This window comes from Lissotriton helveticus, chromosome 12 (assembly GCF_964261635.1).
Source record: "Lissotriton helveticus chromosome 12, aLisHel1.1, whole genome shotgun sequence".
In the NCBI taxonomy this organism is placed as follows: Eukaryota; Metazoa; Chordata; class Amphibia; order Caudata; family Salamandridae; genus Lissotriton; species Lissotriton helveticus.
This window is the reverse complement of record NC_136073.1, coordinates 447,280,801-447,297,245: the sequence shown is the minus strand read 5'-3', so window position 1 is coordinate 447,297,245 and position 16,445 is coordinate 447,280,801. Positions and strand designations below refer to the sequence as shown.

Here is a 16,445-nt window from a genome sequence, read left to right as displayed (position 1 = left end):
TGTATGGACCAGTGCTGGACTGCAGGAATACAGGCCTCGCATGTACATCAATATTTTTGCAAGCATGGTGCCTGACAATACATGGGTTTTGAAACAATGACATCACACAGACATCGATTCAAAAAGTGGGGGTGGTGATGGACAGAGTATCTGAATTAAACAGAACACTCGTACCCAGTCAAAAGATCAGGGCTTGATCCATCACCGTTTTTTAGCTCACTGCACCATCCCAGCTCAGAACCTGGCTACATGCAAATTAGTCTGACCCTGGCCCAGTGCATCATGGGAACAGGGCAGACCAAACTACCAAGCCAATTCTCAGACATGAGTCCCTTGCTCACTGCACCATCAGGATTCAAGCAAGCCGGGCCGAAGACGGCTGCAATGCCAGAAACCGGTCCCCGGAAGCTTGTTTCCTTTCCAGTAAAGAATTGGCTTGGTAGTTTGGTCTGCCCTGTTCCCATGATGCACTGGGCCAGGGACAGACTAATTTGCATATAGCCAGGTTCTGAACTGGGATGGTGTAGTGAGCTAAAAAACGGTGATGGATCAAGCCCTGATCTTTTGACTGGGTATGAGTGTTCTGTTTAATTCAGATGCTCTGTCCATCACCACCCCCTTTTCTGAATCACACAGACATCAGCATTACAGACAGGGTAATATCTGACACTAAGATGTGTGTGGACACAAAAGGCATCACTGGCAACAAACACCTTAGAGGCAGAAAAAGCAATGAAGTGCTATTGGGCCAGGCTGAGCATCGTACAAAGGCTTCAGACTTTGAGGGGTTCAGTTCTGCTCATGCAAGCACATCTGGGACACTGAAATTAAATTAGGTGCTGGATGAAAAAAAGGACGCAGTATAGTTACAGAGTAATCTACCCCCTTTTCTCCTTCAGATGCAACACACATTTATTTTCCTCATGCCTCTTAGTATATTTGTAAACTGTCAGCAGGAGACAGCCAGCAATTCGGATTCTGGTCACATCCTTCTTGTGTATAGGGGTGCAGTACTCTGAAGCAAAGGTTGAATCCGGGAAGAGCTAAAAAGGGGTCTGCTTATTTCCAGTACAGTAGCTGTTGTCTTTGACTGAACTGTCCACTCAGAGGGGAGAAACCAACAATTACAAAGTGCATGTTCATTTCAGTATACAACAGCTCCCATAGCAACTAGGCATAGGGCAGAGTACACAGTGGGTGTATTGGCTTGCAAACTACCTTCTGAACAATTGGGTGGTTTGGCTGAGGTTTTCTCTCTCCATCTGGAAAAAAAATGTTGGGGATGGACAGGGAGCCCATCTCTTTGTATTAGTGTGGAGTTCTTGACCTTCACTGTTCAGGTGGCTTTTATCTGGCCGCAGAATGATCGGTTTAAACTGGCTTTGCCCAAAGACATTAAACAACAAAAGCTACTTCCAGCTCCTGTCCTTTAGATGTGAATTCAAGCTAGACAGATGCACCTGGCTTTATAAAAAGCTCTACAGTTAAGATGGAATCAGGGAAGTGTAATGGTGGGCAGAGTTCAAAGCATAGAAAAGAATAGACAATTGCCCTGTGGCATTTCACTTCTCATGCACCCAAGCACTCTAAAGCACACTACATACAGTCAGGGGGTAGCAGCAAGCCCAGCCAAAACAGACAACATGGGTTTACTAGGTAGAGCACGTATGTGGTCCTTCAGCTGGATTAAAGGTGAAAAGTCCTGTACCCTACTACTACAATTAGGTGTCATCAGAAGTAATTAGAGTGATGACCTGTTTAGTGGCCAGTCATCTTAAAGAGATAAAAACACTTTGGTCGCCCAACATATTCTAGCATAGATGTGGTAAGAAGCACAAATACCTTGTAGAACACTTTCCAGGAAGCACATACGATGGGTTTTATATGCAGGAACACATACTGGGCCTGGCAGAATGATAGAACGAGGAGGACATTGTCGATTGTGCACAGTGCCAGGGTCTGTGGACCCTGTACTCTGTTCCCCATATATTCCACATTGTCAAACTCAAATGAAACATAGAAATATTTCCAATTGTTTTCTTGCCTCCGTTTGGTGTTGTTTAACACCATGGCTGCTGGAGACATTCCTCTGCTGTGCTGGGCCATAATAGAAATGGGTGTGGTCATGACAAGCTCAGCTGGTCATGAGCACACGAGAGGTGTACCTCATGACGAGCTGAGCTCGTCATGAGCACCGAAGGGGTTCAAGAGGACAAAGTAACTTATTCTCTGCCATGGTTTCATTTTTTATATTAAGAGTATGTGATATTGTGTGGACCTAGCTTCATGAAGCAGTAGCAGATAGCAATGTTATTATAGTAGTAGAAGTAGTAGTAGTAGTAGTAGTATAGCTTCCCAAACAGAAGTTGTGGTCAGAATAACAGTCATGTGCTTGTGGGGTTTGATTGAACGATTCCAGATCACAAAAATCAGGAAAGGCATGATAAGAGGGAAAATGGTAACATGTAAATGGCAGAATACTATCCATCACATTGTAGATTGGATACTGTTACAATCAATCCCCAAAGTAACAATTGCTGGTGCTGGAAGATGGATACATTTGCCCAGAATGTAATGGTATTGAGTCAGTGCCAAAGCTAGGATAAGGATTTGGGTTTATTCGTTCCAAAGGCAACAACTGAGCCACTACACCACATCTTTTACCTACCTTTTTTGATCTAGAAGGATACATGCACAAAATACTTTCACCTCAGTTGAATTGCCTCTTGCCTTTTAAATGTAATTAGTCTAAAGATGAGTAGTTAAAACAATACATTTTTACACCAAAATAGAAAATAAATCTAGACAAAATAATTGTAAACCACTTCACAAAAACAAAGGAAACTAAGCACTGGTCTATAATGAAAACAACTACACCTATATTGGACACCCTATGTATGTAAGCGGGTGCTTCTAGGGTATTTACAGAGAGGTTTGACTCTTACAACTACCATCTCAAAGAACCCGCTGCCACTACGAAAAACTGTGCAGGATGTCCAAAACTCATATTTTGAGCAGGAAGTTTAGTATATATTTAATTAGAATGGAATTGCTGTCGAATTCTATTTCTGAATCTTATCATTACCAAACCAAACGAAATAGATTATCCGAATACAAGAACTGAAGACATACCATTTTAGAACTACTTTCAATCAGACACGTGAACCCCTTTTTTCAAGAACCGCATGGAACCCCTCACCGTCGACATATTTTACCATTATGAATAGTCTATTTTAGCTTCAGAAAGTTGTATTTTGTCTTGAGAAAGGCGCTGGTCGCCGAAACGCGTCGACACACAACTTATTCCTCAATGTTAAGGAATTTTTAATGTTATGTTTTATGTATGTCTACCTCCCATGGAATGTAAATTTTTAGTTATTGTTTCATGATATATGCCTTTTTATGTTATTGTAATAAACTCCAGTGATTACTTTGAAACTGTTCATCCTTAGTCTTTGTCCTGTCACCATTGTGTAAGCAATTTACAATTGCCGCCTAGGTAGTTTTTTCCACTGAGTTATTCCCTGACCTAGGGGTTTATTTTCATTTGTTCACACAGGGAACCCTTGTTGTTTACAAGTTTAGCGGAGAGTAAGTCACTCTTAGAGGATTGCACAGCCTGATTAAATGTGTTAAAAGAGATATTCAATGTATTTTGCCACTTATTAGCAATGGTGAGTATATCATCAGGCTGACTAGTATATCATATATGTATCCAATCCTGGGTAAGGCAGGACTTCTTAGTTTGTCAATAAGAGCTACTTTGGAAAGCCAGCCGTCCCCACAGTCTTACGGATCAGGAAGTCTCTTATAGCCATATATAAAAATGGCTCTGGATCGCTCAGGTGAAAATCAGTTTTAAGCGCTTAGTACGATTTTATGCCTTCAACAGTTATTAGGTCCCCCATTTTTAATATTCCTGCTTAATGCCATTTATGCAGGTAAGAAGCCCCAAAAATTGCTGGTAAATTAGGGTTATTATTGAGAGGGGAATAGTAATTCAGATTACCTAGCCCAACAGTTTTGCGGATTTTGAAGAAAACCTTATAGGCGCTCATGAAGGTCTTAAATTGGACCCGTTTGTAGTAGCCAAAGGAGAGCTGCCTCCAGAGGCATCCGGGGGCCTCTACTCCTGAAAGCATATGATACGGTGATGGTAAGCCTTCCATGGGAATTTACGATTGATCTTAGATCAGCAGCTCTGCACTATATTGCATAACAGAGGCCCAGTAGTAAAGTTTTAGATTTGGTAGCCCCTACCCGCCTCTTTCTTGAGGGAGGGAAAGTAGTTTAAAGGAGTACCTTGGTCGAGAGTATGCCCAGATAAATTCAGAGAAATTTTGATCGAATTTCCGTAGTATTGATTTACCCATTTCTAAAGGGATGGCCCTAAAGTAATATAGGAGTTTGGAAAAGTAGGACATTTTAATAACCTCACATCTCCCTACCATAGTAAGATGTAGGTTAGTAATATGTTTAAGCGCCCGTTTAGTCTCTTTGGCTAGTGGGGCTTAATTTCCCTCCACTATCAGGTCGGTGTTGGCAGTTAAAGTGACCCCAAGATATTTTGCAGTCTGTACCACCCGGCAGTCTGACCAGTCGATTTGATTGACATTAGTGACCGGGTCAGCATGGTTGTAGGACGTACAGAGAGCCTAGAAATGGAGGTAACCACTTAGAAGAATCAGGGGTCTGCTCATGAGGCATGCCTGGCAGATGCCAGGATAAAGATGGAGAAGAAGGAAAATCGACAGCGCAGAAACAATCTCCGCCTGCTAGGTATTCCTGAAGGGGTCAAGGGAGAGGACCCAAGACGCTACATTGTGAACCTGTTACGTGAAACCTTCCCGGCACAAGCAAATTGGAACTGGGACTATGAAGTCCAGCATGTGCATCGCTTCCCCTTCAACCTTAAGCAGAACCGAAATGTCAGCAGCTCCTCCGGGGAAAAGCCTAGAGCCTTTTTAGTATTTTTTGGGAACTTCCTCCTCAGGCAATTTGTGTACGATCAAGCCCGCCGGAATTCACTGAAGGGCGCCAATGGGGTGACATTCTTTGCCAAATTCAATTTTTGCCATACAACGGTAGAGCGCAGGTGGCATCTGCACCACTTAAACACCCCATTTCAACAACTAGGTGCCCAAGTGTTTTTAATGAACCCTGCCAGGCTAAAAGATATTCTGAACGGGTCTACGCAGTCTTTACATCTGAGGCTAAGGCAGGGGAATATTTGGGGAAAGTTAAGGCAAAAAAGGGGGCAAATAAGGACCTGCAGGATCTCTATCGAGATACGAGCGAACAGTATGATATATTAGAGAACTAACTCCTGTTAATAATATATTTGTACCATGGGGAAGGTCCTTGCAGACTATTTTCGTCGGGGCTCCTAGGTTCTGGGTGACCATTCCCCTGGGGGATAAATGTATATTACAACAAGAGTCCAAAGCCGATAAGTATTACATACTATTTTAAGGCGCGGTTTTGCGGCATGGAATCCCAACTGATAACCATCATTCAGGGTGCACCTGATTGCTCAATCTTTGGGGGAGGGTGGGAAGAGGGGGGTCATGATATGGTGATGGGGTGGGGTATGTTGTTTGAAAATGTGGCAATACTTGGTAAATCTAAAATGTTGAAAAAGAAAGGAAAAAAACTAAGTAATAGAAATAGTAAAAAGGGAAAAAATGCATACAAAAAAAAGGAAAAGCAAAAGTTTTTCCCAGTTTGCTGTAAGATGTTTGAAAAATAAGATGCGTTATCAAGATAAGTGCAAATATATTAAATAGCATGAATAATCAATTCTCTTTAAAAATTGTGGCTGTTAACGTTGCGGGTTAAATGATGCCCTGAAAAGGGCCTACGCCCAGTGGGTGTGGAAGTAATTACCCTTCAGGAAACACATATAGAGGGGTCCCAGAAACACCTACTGAACTACCTGGGGTATAGGGTGATTAGTGGTACCTCACAGGGTGCAAAGACACGAGGGGTTGGAGTCTTGATTCAAAACAGACACCCACTGACCTCTAGTAGGGTGAAAACCGATCCTCTAGATAGGTGGGTTATTGCAGAATGTCATCTTCCCACTAACACGAGCTTTACACTCTGCTCAATATATGGGAGCAACTTTGACAACCCCGGGGTTATCAATTGGATCTCGGGAGAACTTGCCCACTGGCCACTGCCACTAGTAATTTCCGGGGATCTAAATATCAATCTACCTAGTAACTGGGAAGCAATGGTTCAATGGTCCTATACAGGTAGAAAGCCTAAAGTTTAACAGGCCCGACTTAATTTAATAAAAATTCATGGGCTCAGCGACGTCTGGGCCGCATTAAAACCGACCCATCCGGGGTATACATACTTCTCAGCTCTGCACCTTTCCCTTGCTAGACTAGAATATTTCTTAGTCTCCTCGTCACTACTCCAAAACTGCTCTATCAAAATTGCCCCATCATTCTCAACATTAGGGTGCTGGGTCCCAGGAGAGAAACCCCAAACTGGAGCTTTGAAAAAGCCTTACTGTATGATGAAGAATATTGACTCCAGGTGGATTAAAGAATTTCTGGAGATTAATATAGGGTCCACAGCAGTCAGAACCGTATGGGACACCATGAAGGCAGGTATCTGAGGGGAGACCCTGCGGTACTCAATAAGGAAGAACAAAGAAACTAAAGAACTACTAGTAAGGGCACAAGACAAGATGAAAAGGGTAGAGGAAAAACTAATTTTGGCAGTTCAGACGGGGTAAAATTGTGAAATTGAGAATGCTCAACTAGGAGTATTAGCCAGTAAGGCAGAAATAGGTTCCATCTTTGCAGAGAAAACTAAACTTCTATGAAACGGGCTTCTGCTAGGGAAAAATATGAATGTGGGGATAACATCGGCCAACAACTTGCCCTCAGAATTAGACAACAGATGTATGCCAGTGAAATTCTATCAATTGAACTCAGCTCTGGTGAGATTACAAAAGAAGCAAATAAGATCCGTAAGGCATTCTAGGAGTTTTACCAAAATCTGTATTCTGAAGATAAGGAGGTGCCTTTAGAGTCAAGAGAGAATGAAAGTATGGAATACTTGGATCAAATTACTCTAGCGGTGCTTAGCTCAGAGGACAGTGATCAGCTTAAGGAAACTCCCGGATGGGACGAGATATCTAAAGCTCTTGCAAGCCTTCCGGATGGGAAAGCGGCTGGCCCCGATCATATACCGATTGAGTTCTATAAAATATTCTCTCCCCAGATAAATACCCTTTTCACTTTGCTGGTAGCTTCTAATTTTAACGGCGCTCCTCCACCAGATTCTTGGTCTAATGCCAAAATAGTAATATTCCCAAAGAAGGATAAATCTCCTCTTGAGATGGGTTCATACCGGCCAATAATTTTAATTAACTGTGACTCTAAGATATATGGCAAAATATTTGCAACAAGATTGTCTTTGAGAATAGAGTCCTTGGTCTCTCAGTGGCAACACAGGTTTATCCCTAAACAAAGTATGTTAGAACATATCCGTAGGGCCATCACCCTCTTGGATGCAGCCCAGGTAGCAGGAGACCCGATCTCATTAATTCTACTCGACGCTGAGAAAGCGTTTGATCGGGTCTCCTGGTCATTCCTCTGGGCAGTCATGAGGAAAATGCACTTTGGGCCCAAGGCAATATCAGCCATACAAGCTCTCTACAGTAATCCCACAGCTAATGTGACAATTAATGGGACCCTGACGGAACAGATTAAAATTTCACGGGGGACCCGCCAAGGTTGTCCATGTTCACCCCTGCTCTTCGCGCTCTATATAGATCGTTTTATTAAAGCGATTGAGGAAAATCCATCTATTCGAGCGATGAGCAGGTTCGGACTAGATACTAAAATCCAATGCCATCAATGCCCTGGAACAAGAGGCCAGGCAGTTTGGGAAAGTCTCAGGCTATGCTCCCAATCAAGGCAGGCCCCAGATCATTATTAACAATCAAATTGACTGGTCAGACTGCCGGGTGGTACAGACTGCACTAACATGGTTTTCAGGGTTTAGGGTGGCAACATTGGCTAACTTTCTCCAGAGCACTCTTAGCTCACAACATGGCATAGGTTCCAATAGCATGTGAATGGGAGAGGTCCAGGTTCGTTGCCCACCTGCTGATGGGTCATTGCAGCTGGGAAAAAGATGAAGAAAGCTAATGGCCTGGCACTAATAGCATGATTTGAGGATAACAAATATTCCCTTGTGTGTTTGTATTAGTGCTAATTTTACCCAATTTGGCTTTATATAGAACATCTTTTCTAGATATCTAGAGGAAGTAAGGGGGTCCATTGCTTCTCTAGGGAACTATTAGGCAAACTCCAGCTACCTGTTGATGCTCTGTGGCCTTGTGAATGGCTTCATATCAACAATCAGATCATCAGTGTTGTCTAAGATGTGACCTATGTGGTTGAAGGCCAACTCCATAGTTATCATGCACTGAAGTTGAAAGATTAAGGGGAAGGATAAAGAAACTTTGCTTATTCTTAAGTCAGAAGAGACCTGGTGACATCTTTGTGGTTTGCAAATGGGAGCTTTGATAATCAGACCTGGTCTTTGCAGGATGTGGCCACAAAAGTACTGCATACTTTGAAGTTGTATTTTTATTCAGTTTTCAAGCCAGAATGTGGCAAAATGGCAGTCTGCTAAGAAGATGAAAAACACATAATACTGAAGAAAACGTTCACTGAAGGATGAGGACACTGGTGGCATGAACGTGTTGAGTATGAGATGACCAATATATAGTCCAAATTTATAGGGGGGAAAGGGTACCTGGTAAGGGGTGCACACCCATAGGTCTTCACACAGCATGTATGTGTGGTGGAGGGGGCTGCAAACAGCATGACCTGCAGCTTTGAAAAAGCAGTCACTGTTCCTGCCACTACTCCGTGGCTGGAAAAAAGCATGAGAAATGGATTTACAGTAGTGTGTCATAACTACATTTATTTAATGCTTACTATCATTGACAAGGCATTGAGGTTAGTTATCTGCCCTGAAGGTAAGCATTTACTCCAGTTCCTATGTGGTAGAATAATGTGGGATCATGATGTGTGTTCATGCATATGATTGGTGTGATTAATACATAGGACACAGGAACTTGGCTATTACCATGTTGGGGGATATGGTTTCAAAGGAGGAGAGTTTATGGGTGTGACCAATGACAGGCATGCAACTTAACGGAGGCTACATTAAGAGAGAGGATGGAGGGTGAGGAGATGGTCATTTGATATGAACAAAGGACAGAGAACAATATTTTTAACTCAAGGTCACTTTCATGCAGAGATTTGGCAAAACAATGGGAGGAGGATTTATAAAATAGCATGAAATCTGAGGATGTAAAACTGTTGAAGAAAACAAAAATATTTTCATGTAGCATAGTGTATGTTACTGTAACATTTGTACTGTTCTTACTCAATATACGCGAGGCGCTCAAATGTTTATCCCACACAACTAGAACACTATAACTTATACACAATTATGTTCATAAATGCGTGCCCCACAACACAACTTTAAATGTAAACCTGCACGAAGCACTTCCTTAAGCATCTAAAGGAAAAGAATGAAAACACAATGTATTATTGAATAAAAAATGATATGGCGTTGAGTATGGTTTGCTAAAGGTCATTCAAAAAGGCACACAGAGGGAGAAAGCAAACATTCAAATATCGCCACTTTGAAAGAAGGAGGAATTTGTTATCAAACACATAACAAATGAAGAACTAAAGAGATGTATCCGTGTGTACCCGTCACCAAATGCTGCTCGGTCACTATCACAAAATACAGAAAACAAGGCAATTAAAAGTAGCTGCAGCTTTTTCCATCATCGATTGCAAAATGTAAAACCTTTCAGAATTTGATTATATGGTGTAGTGCATGAAAATACATATTGTCTACAATTATAGCGTATGACATAGAATCAACAGAATATGTCTCCAGCCTGGGACACAGCTCAAGAATCAGTTTTATTTGTTGCATAAGTGCACAGTCAGTGAGGCATGTTTCTGACCTTTACGTACATTTGCAATTGGATTGGGTGGATAATTCCATTTGCTAATTTCTGTCATTCTCATTCACAGTGAAGATACTTCACAGCCTGGTGTGATTGATACTACAAAGGAGACACAAAAGCCCAGGAGAACAAATGCTACCAGTTAGGGGAGAATGCTGTCGCCGTTCCAGCAATTTATTTGCCCTCCTGCTGTGAAGACACTGTATAAGCCTGGCATTATTTACACAACAAACGGAATTTAGGAGCCCTGGGGACCAAATGGTACATGTTCAGAGGCATGGCTTCTTTTGGTGCAGCAGGTGCAGTGTTACCGGGGCCCCGAGGCCTGAGAAGCAAACTCAACCCAGAGGATTGCTATATTTTATCATTCACAAAGCAGCCAGGGCCCATTTTCTTCCTTACAGGTGGGGCCCATGACACATCGGCCACACTACTGTTCACGATGCCATCTCTACTGGCTCCCCTGCACCCTGAGTGAATTAACAAAGAAATTTCAATAAGTAATTATATTTCTTGGGTAAATACAGCACATTTGTCAATATATGCATTCTTTGTATGTGCATGTCAACTAATATGAGAAAACACGTGAAATGGGAGTTTGAAAAGATGGTGGCAGGCTCAGCAGAGAGGGCAATGAAACTGCGGCTTCATCAAATGAGATGCCAGTAACACTTCAGTTGGCTCGGGTGAAGAGGTTCACACATGGGATGCGACTCTGGTACCTGTGGTTGCACCTACTCCTGCGCAAGCTGACCAATCAGAAAGCAATGGGGCCGATCAGCACCCACTTGGTCAGAGCAGCTAACTGGAAATCAACTCGTGTCCCTATGCCAAACAGACAAACTACCCCCAGTGGCAAAAGAAGGGAGCAACAGCTCATAATGAAAGCAAGAAAATGACCCCACTTCCCCAACACTGCTTTGGAAGTAAAAAGAGCAGTTAGTTGGGCTGAAGTGGGACCGTGGTTTCCCTGGGAACGGTGAAGATCATCCTTCATCTACAATCCTCCAACCTTTAGTGCTTCCTAATACAAGAGTGAACTCAAGCTTGTAGGAGTAATGGAAATGGCCAATATTACGGTATTTCTTATCTTTATGACGGTCATGTAAATTTCGCCCAAGCACCGCTATTGAATAGGAAACTATGTTAAACTGTGAAACCCCATGAGACCACCAGCCAAGACATTTTTAATAAGCTAACTCTGCTTACACCTTTGTAATGCACCACATGCCTGACATCAAATGAGAATTTAGATATATATTGATCCACAGGGATTAGAGCTGCCTTTTCTTTTGTCATCTACGGGACTACAGTTTATTATTTTGCGCAACGTGAAGCGTTTTCCGGATTCCGAGGCCAGCATGACTCCTGTGCCTTTTTTACACACTCACAGTAGAATAACTTTAGCTAGCATAGTCTTATTTCATTTTCAATTAATGGAAAACAGTTGACAGTATAACACAAAGTACTGGCGTGTTTTTTTTTTAATGAAACTCCCCATGTAGTGCGCTGCCTCACAAAAAAAATTCAAAACAAATCTAAATAACCAAATTAAAATCAGGACACTTTGATTACATCACACTTGTTGAAAAGGTGCTCTTTGGTAGCATAAGGACTAAATGTCAAAAACAGTCTAAACAAGGACGGCAGGGGGTCCACTGATGTGTTTGAACATTACTTCAAGCAAGTATACCACAACTTGTGTACCGTGGCATCCTGCTAGACTGCTGCAGTCTTCTAGTTTTGTTATCAATCCCCTCGATTGGCCTTTGCTGTTCACCAGAAATTTACATTCATGACATCAAACATCCATCTCGATTATTTGCCTGCCTGAGGTCACAAAATCTAGCATGCATCTCGATTATTCGTCTAGCTGAGGTCACGAAATCTAGCATGCATATTGATTTGCCTACCTGAGGTCACGAAATCTAGCATAAATCTCGATTATTCGCCTACGTGAGGTCACAAAATCTAGCTTAAATCCGATTATTCATCTACATGAAGTCATAACATCTAGCATACATCTTGATTAATCGCTTACCTCAAGGCTGGTTTTCCACTATGTATGCACTCACTCAATTTTCTTCTTCAAATTGGAAATAGGTCCTTGCGATTGCCAATATTTTATTGAGTGCGCTAGCTGGTATTAACAATATATGTGCCTTTGTCTTGATAGTTGGCGTTAAAAACAGTTTTCCCCTCTATTTTGGAATTGGCTTGATGTTGGAGATAGTTTTCTCTCTAAACAGTTTGTAAAGTGTGCTTATGTCCCAAGTTAAATTTGAAAACCCACAAGCAGAAACCTTTCAAACTACAGGGGCTATTTGTAGTATTCACAAGAATTACAGAAAGCTTGAAACAGAAAACGTTGAACACCCCCAATGAACAAAGGTTTCTCAACAGCCAGTACAGTTGGCTCTTTGTCAACCAGTTTTAAAAAGAAATCAATCTGATTTAATGCATCACTTCAAAATACTTACCTTATAAATTAGAGAAAATCCAAAAGAGTCTGCCTGAGAGTGTACAAAGTATGAATATTTAAATAATCTTGCCAAAATGGCTTTAAGTACAATGCACAATACATTTCTGCCTGAAAGTTCCATCTGCTTCAGACATCCAGCACCTCAAACACTAACTGCACATCAGCACTGGCTCAATGACAAGCCCGGACAGCTTCAAAACCAATCTTTTACTGAATCTCAAGCCACTTAGATTCAACCTGGACAACAATCGCAATCACAAAAAACACATTGCCAAAAAAACAGACAGCCTAGAACCATTTCTCTTTTAAAGAACGTGATGTCGTCCAGAAAGACTTCAGATTATGAGGGTTCAAGCCCTCATTCTTGCATCTGGATGGAGGTAATGCTCTACTCCATGCCCTACCGGACTCCATATTGGCATCTCCTTAGGGCATACTACACACCGTGGCACTTTTCATCCAGGGCCTGAGGAAATAAGATCACATCATCACCATCCTCTTTGAACTCCATTGGCTCCCCTTGCTGGCTCATGCATCTTAAAAATCAGCAGCATCATTTACAGTGCCATCACGGCCAATACCATCACTTATCTTGCAGACAAGCTCACCATATGTGGTGGTTTCTCAGCACACCCACAGCCAGGTCACCATCAAACTGCAGACTAAATAGTGCAAAAAAGGAAAAACAAGCCAGTAGACCTTTTCCATCTATGCACTCAGGATCTGGAACAACATCACTTAGGACAGCCACAAAGACCCTCCAATTTAGGAAAGAGCTGAGGACACACCTCTTTAAAAAGCAGTACACAGCATTGGATTAACATTCCACAAAGCGACTGTCTCCTATCACTCATTGACTTTGACCACAGACAGTGCTCCATTGCAAACTGGCTAGTTTTGCCCTATAGAAATACTACATACATACATACATAACCAAGCATTGGCAAAGCAAATTGGCCTTGCTTCTTGTAAAGAGGAGCGGGTGTATTGACTTGACCAATGCTTATTTACATCAGGACATCAGGTAAATTACAAAAATTAAATTCAAAGGTGGCTGCAGGTGCATAAGCATGCATAGGCAAGGGGTGACCATTTTTTTTGTTTGAGTTAATCTTCAACCATTTCAAAATGGCTGCTTTTTTAATTTGATAGTTTTCTGTTGTGGTCGTAATCAATGGCCGGAGACACCATGGGGTTCACTGAAGTTTATTAGCCAAAACACAACACCAGCGCGCCCGTTCTCTTCCACCAGCAAAGCCTCACTGACCGAGGACCGGCGGCGCTCACCTTCGAACGTTAAGCGTCGGGACATTCCACTGTGGCGCGGGGGTGCGACCACAGTAAAGTCACAACATACCCCCCTTTCCTCTACACGCAGGTAGGGAATTGAGTGGTAAACAATGAAAGTACAGAATTAATAGGAGACGGGAGCAGGGAAATATAAACAACAATTCAGCCAACAAGAAAATCATTCAAATGTGGAGGAAGTCTCCTGATCCGTAAGGGTCTCTGATGGGCTTGGGCCCCATGAAGGTTCTGAAACGCATCACTTGAGTTGGTTGCACTTTGATCAGTGCCCAAGTTATCCCCTTCAGGGCCTGGTGCCCTCGTCTCTGTACCTGTGCGGGCACTGTCAAGCAATTGGCGATCCTGAGCTAGCATGTACCCTGAGCATGTATCTTTGGTGATTGCGTTTCTATTAAAGGTTTCAGAAGAATGGTCTCCAGAGCTGTACTTTGCCACTCTGCGCAAGTTCCAATACCACATAGAAGGGATGCACTTCCTTCACCTTGAATGGTCCAAGAAACATACGCATACCTCTGACCCAACGTCCAGACCGGACTTTTACACAATCACCAACCAGAATGTTAGACAAGTTTTTTCCCATTTCTTGAACCTTCCTGGAACCATGCACGGGAATTTTCACATCACACTCACCGCCATTCTTTCCTTCAATCAACTCACGGATCCACGGAGGCACCAGTTTTGAGGTAGGTTTCCTGCCCCTCATGGCTACAAAGGGAACCACACCAGTGGTGGAATTTTCGGTCGTTCAATAAGCCCACACTAACTCGTTAAGACCCACCCTCGTCGCCAAATAATGTTGTGGTCGTAATCAATAGCCGGAGACACCATGGGGTTCACTGAAGTTTATTAGCCATAACACAACACCAGCGCGCCCGTTCTCTTCCGCCAGCGAAGCCTCACTGACCGAGGACCGGCGGCGCTCACCTTCAAACGTTGAGCGTCGGGACATTCCACTGTGGCGCGGGGGTGCGACCACAGTGAAGTCACAACATTTTCATTATACAGGAAAAGCCTTCCAGAAGGCAGCTTGCATAGGAAGCCTTCAGAATTTTTCTTTACTCTAATTTACCATTTCAAGATGATCAATGGCTATTTTGAAGTCGGGAATTTAAAATAAAAATTGCACTGGATGCCACACAAACTAAAAGAAGTGAGTGGTCCTCGAGCACTCTGCAGATGCCAGGCATCTGGCAAAACAATTGAGAAATTATAAAGTGGGAAGAGAGTGTGAGGGAGTGGCAGGGGAGCAAAGGGCACGGTGTGGGGAGCAGGGATGTCTTAGGGGGACAAGCAGAAGAGAGGGATCTAGCCCTCCAGTCACATGGAAAGCTGAAACATAAGCGAAAAAAATATATTTCCTGAGGTTGCAGTGGAAGGTTATCCATTCAAATAAATAGTAAAATAGTTATCTTTTATGTACAAAACAAAAAGAAGAGGCAGAAAAGCCATTGAAACAGGAGCATAGAACCGAAGTAGCCATACACTCATGAGCAAGGGGCGCAAACATAGCCCTAGGTATGTATGTTATTGTAGACAATGAATCTCTGATAACCGACAACTATATAGGTCTGTAGCAAGACCTAATGGCACACATCTAATGGAAGTCAGGCCCTTCTTGACGTGTTCTAGGACGTTTCTAGATTTAGTACACATTGCAGAGTGATGAGTGAAAGAGGAAGGAAGCTCCCACCAATCACTCCGTGAAATAGAAAATGGAGCTGAATAATAATACATAATTTATGATCGAGTCCACTATATTTGATAAAATATAATGCATTGCTCCCTATGTTTGAGAGATTGCTCATGCATCACACATACAGTGATATCATTTAGTGATACACAAGTATATAGTACTTGTAGTACACCCTTTATGAAAACAATAAGCAGCAGAGCTTAATTCTACATAGGTTGTATTCTCAATTTTGTAGTGTGCAGCCAAGGCGCCAACTACAGTATGCTCACAGGACCCATGTGTGCACATAAAGGCACCTCACTCTTCCAAAATAGCAGTAGGGAAGTGTTGGAACTGGCCCTTCTTACAGGGTCATCCTCAAACTTTTTGCTTCTTCCTCCCTCATTTTTCCTGACCCGTGGCTGTTGGCAATAGGACTCTGCGTACTTTACCACTGCTGATCAGTGCTAAAGTGCATATGCTCTCTATGTAAATTGTTATTCTGATTGGATATACCTGTTTGGCATATTTGTTTCACCACGAAGTCCCTAGTAAAGTGCACTGGGTGTGCCAGGGCTGGTGATGACAAATGCTACTAGTGGGCCTGCAGCACTGATTGTGCCACCCACAAGAGTAGCCCTAAAATGATGTCTCAGGCCTGACACTGCAGTGCCTGTGTGCAGTTTAGAACTGCCATGTCCTCCTGGTCAGTGTCCCCACTGACCAGGCCTAACCCTTCCCTTTTTGTGCACATCAGTCACCCCTATGGAAGGCCCAAGGTACCCCCCTGGGCAGGGTGCAGTGTATGTAAAAGGTAGAGCATGTACTAGTGCAGGTAACCTGCTCTGATAGTGAATGGCAGCCATTTTCGTTTTTCACTATTGTACGGCTATCTTGCTCCATAGACTAACATGGGGGATGCTGGCTACAGTGGTTAACAGCATTTCTTCCCATAGGAACAA

At 42.7% G+C, this 16,445-nt stretch overlaps 1 protein-coding gene across 1 annotated transcript in view; it reads right to left on the bottom strand.

The window, feature by feature from the left end:
* Positions 1-16,445, bottom strand: part of SLC12A4 (solute carrier family 12 member 4) — a 546,284-nt gene that overhangs the window by 149,650 nt on the left and 380,189 nt on the right. The gene's annotated exons all lie outside the window — the stretch shown is intronic.